Source organism: Lactuca serriola, chromosome 2, assembly GCF_051521515.1.
Source record: "Lactuca serriola cultivar US96UC23 chromosome 2, Lser_US96UC23_V15, whole genome shotgun sequence".
In the NCBI taxonomy this organism is placed as follows: Eukaryota; Viridiplantae; Streptophyta; class Magnoliopsida; order Asterales; family Asteraceae; genus Lactuca; species Lactuca serriola.
In genome coordinates, this window is record NC_136409.1 from 197841991 (window position 1) to 197853934 (window position 11944).

The 11944-nt window shown below is 33.0% G+C and overlaps 1 pseudogene; it reads right to left on the bottom strand.

Moving 5' to 3' along the window:
* Nucleotides 1-8329: 8329 nt before the first annotated feature.
* Nucleotides 8330-10386, bottom strand: LOC145088027 (protein VAPYRIN pseudogene; annotated as a pseudogene).
* Between the last annotated feature and the right edge of the window lie 1558 nt (nucleotides 10387-11944).

The following is an 11944-nucleotide window of genomic DNA, read 5'->3' on the forward strand; positions in this document are numbered from 1 at the left end:
AGGATGGCAAGTTGTTCTATTTATTGCAAGACAAAATCTAAGCGATCGAACCAAAATCATTTTGTAAGTAAATTGATTTTGATTAGGTATGGAAAACCAAGATCCAATAGTAGATCGATAGCTCTAAAGACCATAGAACACCAGATATTATCCAATTATCATACCCATGAGAGTACAAATATCAAGTAAAAGTCCATATACAAACAAAAAAATAAAAATAAATGCCAGATCCCGTTATCTCGATAATCCTATCGCTTAATTCACATTTACTTAACCAAAAACTTCACAATTATCATAAACATATCTATCTGGACCTACATTGCATAAAATATCGTAGATAAATTACTATATGTCCTCGTCTTCACACATACAGAACCACAAATCTACATAAATAATGACAGTTGGGATAAATCACGGATGCTTACATGCAGATCTAATTATTTACTTAGAATTTTCAAATTTCAGTTTAATTTACATAAACAGACTAATTAGTGCAAATCACGTATGTTTTAGCAAAAAGCAGAAGGGATAGTAGCCGACACAAGTCTATAGAGTCCCAATCGAACTTAATACCACCAATTCAAGGAACGAATGACCGAGAGACAGGGGCGTACCTGTAAACGGCGGTAGAAGAGGAAGATACGAATCAAAATTAGTCTCGAAGAGACTATAGTTGTTACTAGTTTGTTTCGTTCTTCCAGTGATAAAGGAGAGAAGAATGGTTGACACGAATCGGAGAGTATGGGGAATGGGGTTATTTATAGAAGCGTGAGGCGGGGTAGGCAGGCGATAGGCGATGGGGGTGGGTGAGTGGGTGGTTGTGCTGGGTAGATCTGAAAAAAAAAAAAAAAAAAAAACGCCCGCTCACGCGCCAGTGAAAGCATAAATTTTACGATGAAAAAACAATATAGTTTTTTTTTTCTTTAGACAAAATTTCAAAACTGGTCATTGGTTGTCAAAATTATACAATTTTTGTTCAAAAAAATTTGATGGTGCTTAGTTGTTAGGTGTGTCAAACCTAACAAATAAAGGGGTACAAAATGACTCCAAAACACTGTTACTTTGCACTAAAAATGTAATACAAGGTAAGCAGGGTCGATCCATAGACATACATGACAAGTGCTTATACCTTTTTGCGTAAGCTACAAAAATGGTCACAGAATAGGGGGATTTATAAGCAATGATTTAAACAATAGAATAAAGCAATAAGTAAATGATTGATTAAATGAAATAGATTCAAGATTTGTAAGGACTCCAACTCCATGCAAGACAAATTAGCAATGTGATTCCAAGGATGAAATGATATTTGTTCAATTCTATCTAAATTGGTACTTGGAAATGCTAACAAGCTCTAGCACCTCCCATTCACCACATTGATTAACCAAAATAAGTTCTTTGATTAATTCTAACCTTACCAATCTAATCTAAACAAGCTCTTAGAATTAGGTTGAAAGATTGCATTAAACTTTATGTGAATGTTCCCAGCAACACTCAATACTCCTCATAAGCTCGAGAGCATAAGAATGTGTGAATAAGATTTACACTAAATTCATTCAATAGAAATCAGTTTAGTGCTTGTTACCTATTCCAATTTACAAAATAATTACGGATTTTGCAATTAGATAACTTGAATGATCTAACCCTAATTCAAATGGCCAAGAAGAATCACAATTGGAATCAAACATTCGATTGAAACAAAATCAAATTCACTAGATAGAAAATTAAAAGCAAACATCAAGTCATATGATTGAAATCACAACTATAAGTCAAGACATAAAGTTGGAGAATCATGGTTCTAGCTACTCATGACTAGAACAAAATCATAAATCTAGAAATGAAATTAAAATTCTTACAAAATGAAATCAAATGTTCCAAAATGTTAATTAACTCCAAAATCCTCTAGAAAATCGCCTTCTCCGCTCCCAAAATCGAATCCCCCTTAAAAAAACCGGTTCCCCCCTTTAAGAATGGTGAAAAATTGCTTTAAAACCCGCATTTACGTTTACACAGCCCGCGTAAATTAACACTGTCATTTACGTGCCCGCGTAAACGCAAAAATACACTGTGCATAAATCTACGTTTACACGGGCGTGTAAACGCAAGGCTTCCATTTACACGGCCGTGTAAATCTCTGTAAAGGCAAAATCTTCATTTCTTTGATATCTTTGCTCCTCGGTGCTCCGCAAGTCTCGAAATTTTGTCCGCAACTCTTATTTACCTCCTCCAACAATATCCTACCTCCAAAAGTCCCTGAAATATCACAAAAATGTGTGAATGAAATTGCCTCATGAAAAATCACGAAAAACATTCAAAATGCATGAGTTTAAACATAAATGCAATGCACTTTTATGGAATAAAGCTACAAAATGGGTGCATGAAATGCACCTAACAACAGTAGTCCAATTTTAGATATTTTGTACGGATCTGGTTCCTATGTTGTTGACTTTAACAGTTTGACTGTTAATTTTTTTAAAATGACTATTTTATCCTTAGGTATCATTTATGCAATTGAAGTTTTTTACTAAATCAGAAAGACCAATTTTGCATAATTTTTTTTAACTTTATTGAAGTATTCTATATTTGTTTTTTTTTTTAATTAGTTTTTTCAGCTTTATGGATTATTATATATTAATAAATATTATTTTTAATATATAATCTTTAATATATTAATAATATTATTTTATTGGAGTATTGATTTCTTTTAATTAATTCTTTTATAATGTCTTTTTTATTGGATTATTATATATTAAGAAATATTATTTTTAATATTATATATATATATATATATATATATATATATATATATATTAATGAATATTACTGGATTATTAACTTCTTTTATTTTTTTTTAATTTCTATTGTATTAATTCTTTTTTGTCGGACCGAGTTTAATACATATTTTGGACAAATAATATGTTATCGTTCGAAATGTCCATTCCGAACGAAGTAGTTATTTTTGCTAGAAAATTGGTTATTTTCTTCAAATACACATTAAAATGTTGTTAGATTACTTAATTTCTCGTTTATTAATGTACAATAATTCAAATAAATATTAGAAAAAATAATTATAAATAACAGTACTCCGATAAAATAATATTCATTAATATATTAATATTATATATTTAAAATAATATTTATGCTCATATATAACAACTAAAAAAAGAATAATATAATAATAAAAAAATTAAAAAAATAAATTAACTAAAAATAATTAATCCAACAAAGTTTCAAGAACATAACCCAAAAACCTACATCTTCTAATTTATTTTAAATATATGAAAGATAGCATATTTTGGACAATACCACCACTATCACTCGGTCCGAAAATTGAGATTTTGTCCAAAATATGTCACAAAACTCGGTCCGACAAAAAAGAATTAATACAATATAAATTAAAAAAAATAAAAGAAGTTAATAGTCTCATAAGGTAATATTAATAAATATATAAAATATTTAATATTAAAATAAATATTTATTAATATATAAGAATCCCATAAAAAGGAATTAATCCTATAAAAAAATTAAAAAAGAATTAATTAAAAGAAATCAATACTCCAATAAAATAATATTATTAATATATTAAATATTATATATTAAAAATAATATTTATTAATAATAATCCAATAAAAAATTAATTCAATAAATTAAATTAAATTAATTAATTAAAAAAACTAATATATAATACTTCAATAAAGTTAAAAAGAATATATGCATAAATGGCCCCTATGGTTTGCTAAAAAGACTCAATTGCATAAATGATCCCTGAGGGTAAAATAATCATTTTAAAAAAGTTAACAGTCAACTTGTTAAAGTTAACGATACAGGGACCAAATCCGTACAACATGTCCAAAGTTGGACCACTGGTGCACCACCAAACCTTTTGGACCAAAACCGTATAATTTTAACAACAACATAGACCATTTTTGCAATTTTGTCTTTTCTTTAATATCGTTAATAAAAGCCACTATTTCAACAATTCCTCAAAATATTTGCATATTCAAGCTCAACAACAATATCTTAGGCTAAAAGTCAGACGTTGGGAGAAGGTCGCTAGTACTCGCTAGGCGCGCTACACACCGCCCCTTAACTTGTTTTAGGGAGCTCGCCATGGGGATGCGCTATCTTTTCAACAAGATGAGAGAGAGAGAGAAGGGGGGGGGGGTCTTGAAATCTTAAACTTTTACCAAACTTGCTAAACCACATTTGACCATTTTTCAAATAATAATAATAATAAAACTCTCTTTAATATAAAAAAAGTAGTCACTTTTTACCCTAAAAACTCAATTTTTAAAATTTTAATCCAACCATTATAAATAAACAATACAATCTCAACATTTCACATACATATTTCATTCACCCCCTAGTTACTATTATCCTACTATAGCTCCATAACTATATCCACTCAATCTATACTCTTCTAAATTCCAATCTCAACCCATGATATTTTACCAAAACCACCCCCAAACTAATTTCCAATCCCAATCCATACCTTGTCCAAATTTATATCTTGATTCGTTTAAGTCGGTTCAAGAAACTCAATTCTTTTCCCAACCGTAACTCCAAACTAATTTTCAATCCAAACCACGTCGTCTAGTTGACGAGTCTACCAATTCTTCCGATAAATGGCATGTTCAAGAGCCCGAAGTTGAACCAAATGAAAAGGAAATGCAAATGCAAAGGATGGACAAATAAAGAAGAGAAGGCATTGGCGCAAACATGGCTAGATGTATCGGAGGATCCAACGACGGGGGATGACCAAAGTGGGCCAACGTTTAAACATAGAGTTTGGAAAAGTTTTTGTGCCAGTATGAAGGAGTGCCGCTTTACTAGTCAAGTGTACTCGAAATGGAGGACCGCCAACAAAAATTCAATGGAATTCAATGACATCTACATAAGCGCGACACGCAACCCGCAAAGTGGTGCAAATGAGGTGGATGTCCTAGCAAAAATTTGTTAAATTTATAAGGCAAAAGTTGGTAGACCTTTTGCAAATGATGCATTTTTGGGAGTTGTGAGGGACAAACCGAAATGGCTTAATCTAAAAAATGATGATGATTTTGCGGGTATGTCCAAACGAAACATAACTTCTGAGTCAACCCATATTCAATATTCTGATGCGTAAATCGTGATCGACCTCAACAAAGAAGATCCATATGAACCTCCAAGTTGTCCTATGGGACGAGACAAAGCAAAAAAATGCTGAAAGAAGTTCAAAGTTCATCGAGTGAAGTGGAGCAGGTAAGGACTGACATCTAAGGGTTGGACACTAAGCTTGAAATTTGGAAATGGGAAAGGATAAAGAAAGGAACCGTGCGCTAAAGGTTTTCTTAAAAAAAAAAGAACTTGTCCGATGAGATGAGGATTGTCGGATTTTCAACAATGCAAAGGGCGAATATTGCTAAATAATATTAGTGGGATAAGTAGTAGTATTTTTATGTCTTAAATGTAATTTTAATTTATATTTTAAGTCGAATATTATGTTGTGTTTTAGATATCAATTCAGGTTTTTAGGTATTAAGTCAAGTTTTTACGAAGTAAGTCATTTTTTAACTTATTAATCGTATTTTATGTTTTAATTTATTATAACATTTTTTTTATTTAATATTAAGTGTTTGCGTTTTTAAAAAATATAATTTATGTAATATGATATGTTTGTGTATTAAAAAATATAATTTATTTAAATTTGAAAAAGAAAAAAAAATCAAGGAGTGTTACTCCATATGAAATGCTAGTGAGGTGAGAGGCAAAAAAATCACATAGCAGTAAAAAAAAAACCGATGTGGCATGGTGCAACGAATGCTACCACTCCTTGTAGTGGTATATCAAAATGTACTTACTATTCAAAATTGGTTTTTATTTAAGACTTTCTTTCATATATTTTTACACCAAACATTTTATAAAATCTCTCGGTGCTTAAAATTTTGCTTCATAATATGAAAGATTTTGAAGATACCTACCATTAAAAAAACTTTTGAAAATATTTATTAGTAAAAAAATCACAATTTTCATAAAAGTATGAACAATGGTGTATTACAGAAAACAATTTTACAATACAAAAGCAATTTCACGATTATATAGTCAAATACTCAAAAAAAAAAAAAGAAATTATATAAGGACGACGCTGTGAAGATGTTTGGGTTTTAACACTCAACAACCTTGTAATTTAATTATTTATTTGCATTTTTTCATGTAATTGAATGGATTACGTGACATAGAACATTAAGATAACATTATTCCAAAAAAATATACTTTGGATCGTTCGTTCATGCTAATTGTTTATTTGTATAAGTTAATTTGTTTAAAGTTAAAAAAAAAAACCTAACGCATATACATGATTGTAATAAAATATAAATAAATGACTGCAAATTTTCTTTCTAATGAAAATATGAATATAAATGTATATATATGATGGTAGAGGATCGGTTGTGGGCAAAAGGTTGGTGAAGATGCTAATGGTGAGGTTCCTCGACGATCCCACTTGTTTGCATGATGATAATCCTCTTTCTTATGTTTTAATATTGTTACAAAGGGAATATATGTCTATGGTGTAATTGAATGTGATGTAAAAAGGTCATTTTGGTGTAAGATAGATATATAGAATAAATTATAGTGAATCTATAAATTTTGATCAAATTATTTTTTTTAATGACAAATTTAATCTATTTATAAACTATTTATTAAGAAACTGTGGGTTGCACCTCAATTTTTTAGAATCACATAGAACTAATTTGTAGTTTTCTCTTATTTTTATTTTTATAAAGATGTCAATGAATCAAACCTCAATTTTTTAGAAACACTTCAAACTAATTTGTAGTTTTCTCTTTTTTTTTTTTTTAAAGATGTCACTGAATCAAGAGTAAAGTATAAATTTGGTCCTTATACTTTACTTAAATGTCAAAATTGCAACAAATTTTAAATTGCCACAGTATAGTCCTTACGTTTGCATTACATGGTTGATATAGTCCCTATGCTTTACGCAAAAACAAAAGCACGACTTCAATCAAAAAATTGAAACCATTTCATAAGGATCAGGTTCTATGTTCTCAATAAAATGCAAAGTGAAGGACTATATTGGGACAATTTCAAATTTTGCTATTTGGGACTGAATTTAACTTTTTTGAGAAAGCAAAGGGACCAAGTTTAATTATCAAACGCTTTTGATGAACTATATGTATAGGCGTGTAGCCAAAGTGGCGATGTCGGTGGACATCTTTAGCCGTAGTTGTTTAAAATTTCCTAAGCAAAAATGAATGTAAAGAATTGAATTCTTTATTATTATTGGTACAGTTATGATATTTAAATATACAATATAAGATGTATGTGTTTCTAATTTTAGAAAGGCACTTAAGCATTTGTTAAAATCGTTTGTTTTTATAGAAAGCGACTTAAGAGTTAAGCCTTTGTTTTTTGGAACGGACTTAAGCCTTTGTTAAAATCGTGTTTAAGACAAGATAAAGCTGTAAAAGACTATAGAAGACAATTAATTTTACAAATTTATTTCGATAGCTAATTAGCTATGAATGAATAGACGAACCTAAAAAATAATTTTGAGAACTATCGAAAATAAAGAAGTTATGCATTTCATAGATCGGAGAGTACAAAAATGTCGGTGTCGCCGACAACCGACGAGCACAGGCGGTGGCTCACGTGACACACGCCACCCGACACAGTAGTTACAATAACCCCCCCTAAAGTTTTCATTATTATCAAAACACGCCTCTAACTATATATAATTCCTTTTCAAACTTAACTTAAAACTTTTAATACCTAACTATGAAAAAGCACTTCCAAACACCCCTGTGTCAAATGAAAAAAGAATGTACGAAAAGATCGAGATTGATGGTTAATGTATTATTTTCCTGGAGATTTGCACCTACTTGTATCGTTACATGATTATCAACCCTTTGAATCTTAATGGAGCTTCTTTGATTCCAATCCGAATTGGTGTGAGTTTGTTTTTTCGAACTTGTTTAGTTAACTTGGCTGCTCACCACCTGTTCGATACAATGCCTACTCATGCTTTGTTTCTGCTTCTCTTACATTACGTTTACTTCCTTACACAGTTACTCTGTTAATGAAGGAGTATTCTTGCATCCATTTCTACATTTTAATCATGTACTTTTGATCAACTATCTGGTTTAGGCATCCTCGAAAGCTCTATTCATGGCTTAGATTAATCTTCAGATAAAAAAATTGTTGTTTTTCTTATATGCCTTAGCAAGATCTAGGTACAGAATGTTAACAACCATAGAGAAAAAAATGCACAGATGTGCTAAGATAATGATCCTGATCCTGGTCTATGGTTAACAAAAAATAATACTTTCAGAAGTACATAATATGTATACACTTTGTAACACAGCATTCATGGAGATTTAGGTCCCCAGGTTACACACAAAGAAGACGATTCGTTATATTACAGTTTTACTACTTGAGAGATCAAGAATCTTACAATAACACAACAAGCATTTATCTTTGAGACTAATATAAGAATGAACAGTTTTTGAATTTCATTTCAGCTACAACAGTACTAATCAAGAAATAAACTGATGAATCATCAGAAATCCAAATGTGGGTTTATCAAATGGCAGCCAATGGTGTAGAAGATAGATCAAAGCTATCACGAAGTGCTTTTGCTCTAGCATTCCTCTTCTTCATTGACCCCATATCCTTCTCTGACCTCCCGCCATTTTTACCTGCAAATGCTGGTGCAATTTTAGTAACATGTGTGAATTCATCCTTACTTGCACCTCCTTGAATCAAAACTCTTTTGATCCCCGAATAGTTCAACGACTCCGCGATCTGCATAGCTGTCGCACCCTTACTGGTCCTCGCGTCCACGTCAGCACCCTTCTTAACCAACAATTCAAGCACATCCACATGTCCAGATTCAACAGCACAATGCAAGGCTGTGTAACCATCTTCATCTCTCAAATTGATATCAACTCCTTTCTCAATCAAAAACCTAACCACCTCAGTTCGACCCTTGAACGAGGCCCGGTGCAACACAGTCCAACCATGCTGGTCTTGACCATTGATCAAAGCTCCACTTTCAAGAATCCGGTTAATGGTTCTCACCTCACCTTTTCTTGCAGCCACACACAACCTGTCACCAAGCCCGAGTGCATCAAAAAGCTTCGTGTGTCCCTGTTCAGCTGCCACCTCATACGCTGTCTTCCTCGATTGGTTTCTGATGTCTTTATAAGCCCCCTTTTGTAACAGAAGCTTCACCATGTACTCATCTCCAAGGGCGGCAGCAATATGCAACGGGGTGTCACCGTCGCCGGAGTTTCGAATATTAACCTGAGCACCGCTAGCCAACAGCAACCGCGCGCAGTCCCTCCTATGTTCCTCCACCGCCAGATGTAAACCCGTGTTCCCATCTTTTGTCATCATATTGACATCAGCGCCTTTAAGTAAAAGAAGCCGGAGAACATCCACATGTCCGCCACCTGCCGCCAGGTGGATGGCGCCCCACGTGGATGTCTCCGACCTCTCTGTGCTAGCCCGATGGGCCAGCAACAGCTCCACAATCAAACTCTCACCCGAGGCGGCGGCCGCCTCGAGTGGGGTCGAACCTAACCGGTTCCGCGCCTCGATATCTGGTTCAAACTCGAGCATGAGTTGAACCAGGTCGGGTCGGCTTTGACCGATCGCTAAATGGAGCAGCGGTTGACCTTCGTTATCGACAGAGTCAACCGCTCTCGAAATCGGATCACTTTTCTCCAAAACATCTCTTATTTCATCTATAGATCCGTTCTTCACGAGGCTAGCCATGACTACGGACCCCACAAACATGACACGAATCCCACTATCAACAAACACTTGCTTCTTTCTTGCGGTAAACCAATCATTAGGGACCGAATCATGAGTGGATGAAGGATTCTTCATGGCTGCACCGGGGACCACCACACTGTGCAACAAGAACGTGTCATCACAGTAAGGGACCGAAGTCGGGAGACTTGAATTCTGATGGAAGTCGTAAGTGATCTCAACTGTGAGAGTTGTTAATGGAGATATAATCCCGGATTGTGGTTTGACCGTGTAACGAGCCTTGTTGACCGGTTGCAGCCGGAAAGCCACCGGCATGGTGTACATAACGTTTTTCAAAGTCAGCTCACCTGAACACTTTTGACCGTGTTCGATTCGTATTACAACCATGTTAGATGGCTCTAAACTGATCAATCTATCCATGATTGATCTCTTTTTCTTCTTCTTCTTTTGATTCTGCTATTTTTATGATTTTAGGAGAGGATCCATTAATAATTTAGGAAGCATTGAAGAAGGTTGGAGTGTGGTATAAGTAAGAAGAGGGTGAAAGATTGCCGGCGATTACAAAGATATGCCAATTGGTGGTGTGAAGTCCAATGGTGACTTGGCCTATTTTTGTTGTCTCAAGTTGTAAACTTCATAGAAGACACAGTTGGTAGTTTATACTTGTTCCTGTATGTCACTTTCATAGTGACATAGTGTGTATGTGCCTTAAAAAAGACAAACACTATTGCATAGGATTTAAAAACCACATTTGGCATCGTTGTGTTTTATATTAAGTATACAAACGAACAGCCTTGCAATGGTATATGCTATTTTTGTCCCTCTATATCCTCATATTAAATTGAACAAATGGTTTTCTTTTTCTTTACTAGTTTCCAGTTTTAAATTGGCTTCAAATACTCGATCTCCTTTTCATATTAATGTGGAATGATTGTGTTGTCAGTTTTCTTTCATTTTCCACCGTCAACTTTTTTTTTCTTTTAAACCTAAAATACGAATACAATAAGAAATTTCAATTCCGTTTTCTCCATTTCTTTAAAAAAAAAAAAACTCGATAATATATTGTCACGCAACTTTTACGTCTAAGAAGAAAAAAAATTATGTAAAAGATTTCCTTACTTAATTTATAACGCGGAAGAGTCTAAATTAAAGTATAACTTTTTATTACATGAGATATAAATTTCAATGATATTACCATTCTGGACTTATTGGATAGTTTATGGACAAATATGCCCATCCTTGACCCTTTTAAAACCGAAACAGTTGGAGCAATATACGACTTTTCTTACATAAAGTACAAATACTTGCACCTTTGTTGTTTTTTATTCTCGTTTATGTTGTTTGAAAAGGATTGGCCTTTATGGATAACACTTTTATGAACATCGTTATTTTTTGCCTTACAGTTTCATCAATTATCTCAAATGCACCATTGTTTTGCATATGTATATGCTAGATGCCATATAAACTATGTAACTTTTAAGGCTTGAGGGAGTAGGTGGCAAAAACAATCGGTATTTGTTTGGCTTGCCATACAAATATTACTCCCTTGGGCATGACATAATGGCAAACTCAAATGACATTTTTAGTGTCGATGAGAGAGAGAAGTGAGAGAATATGTATGTGAGTGTGTTTATTTATTTTTTCTTTTTTTATCAAGTTAACTTATCCTTGAAAAGGACATGTCATTTATATTGTATTGACAAAAAGTTTATGGCTTTAAAGATGATGTAGCAAACATGACCATCAGGGGCGGAGCTTGAAGTTTCGATTAGGGGGGCCGAAAATAAAATATGTATAAAAATTAAAGAACAGGAGGGGCTAAAGTAAAATTTTATAGATTTGGGCATAATATGTAACTTTTTTAATACATAAAGGCTATATATATAAAAAAAATAGGGGGCCATATAACCTCCGCCCCTGATGACCATCAAGCCTAATAAGACTATGTGATGGCCAACCCCATTAAGACTTGATTTTTTCATTGAAATATAATCGACGATCACTTGATGATACCTTGTTATTTTAAGTATATGTTAGTTGTATGAATATGTCATTTGATCAATTTAATTAATATTAGTCTTGACCAAAAAGGGTATCAAGGTTTGGTTAGACATCACAATAAATATATCCTAACTACCACCAAACAATTTATCATGGTTTTAAAAGTTGGATC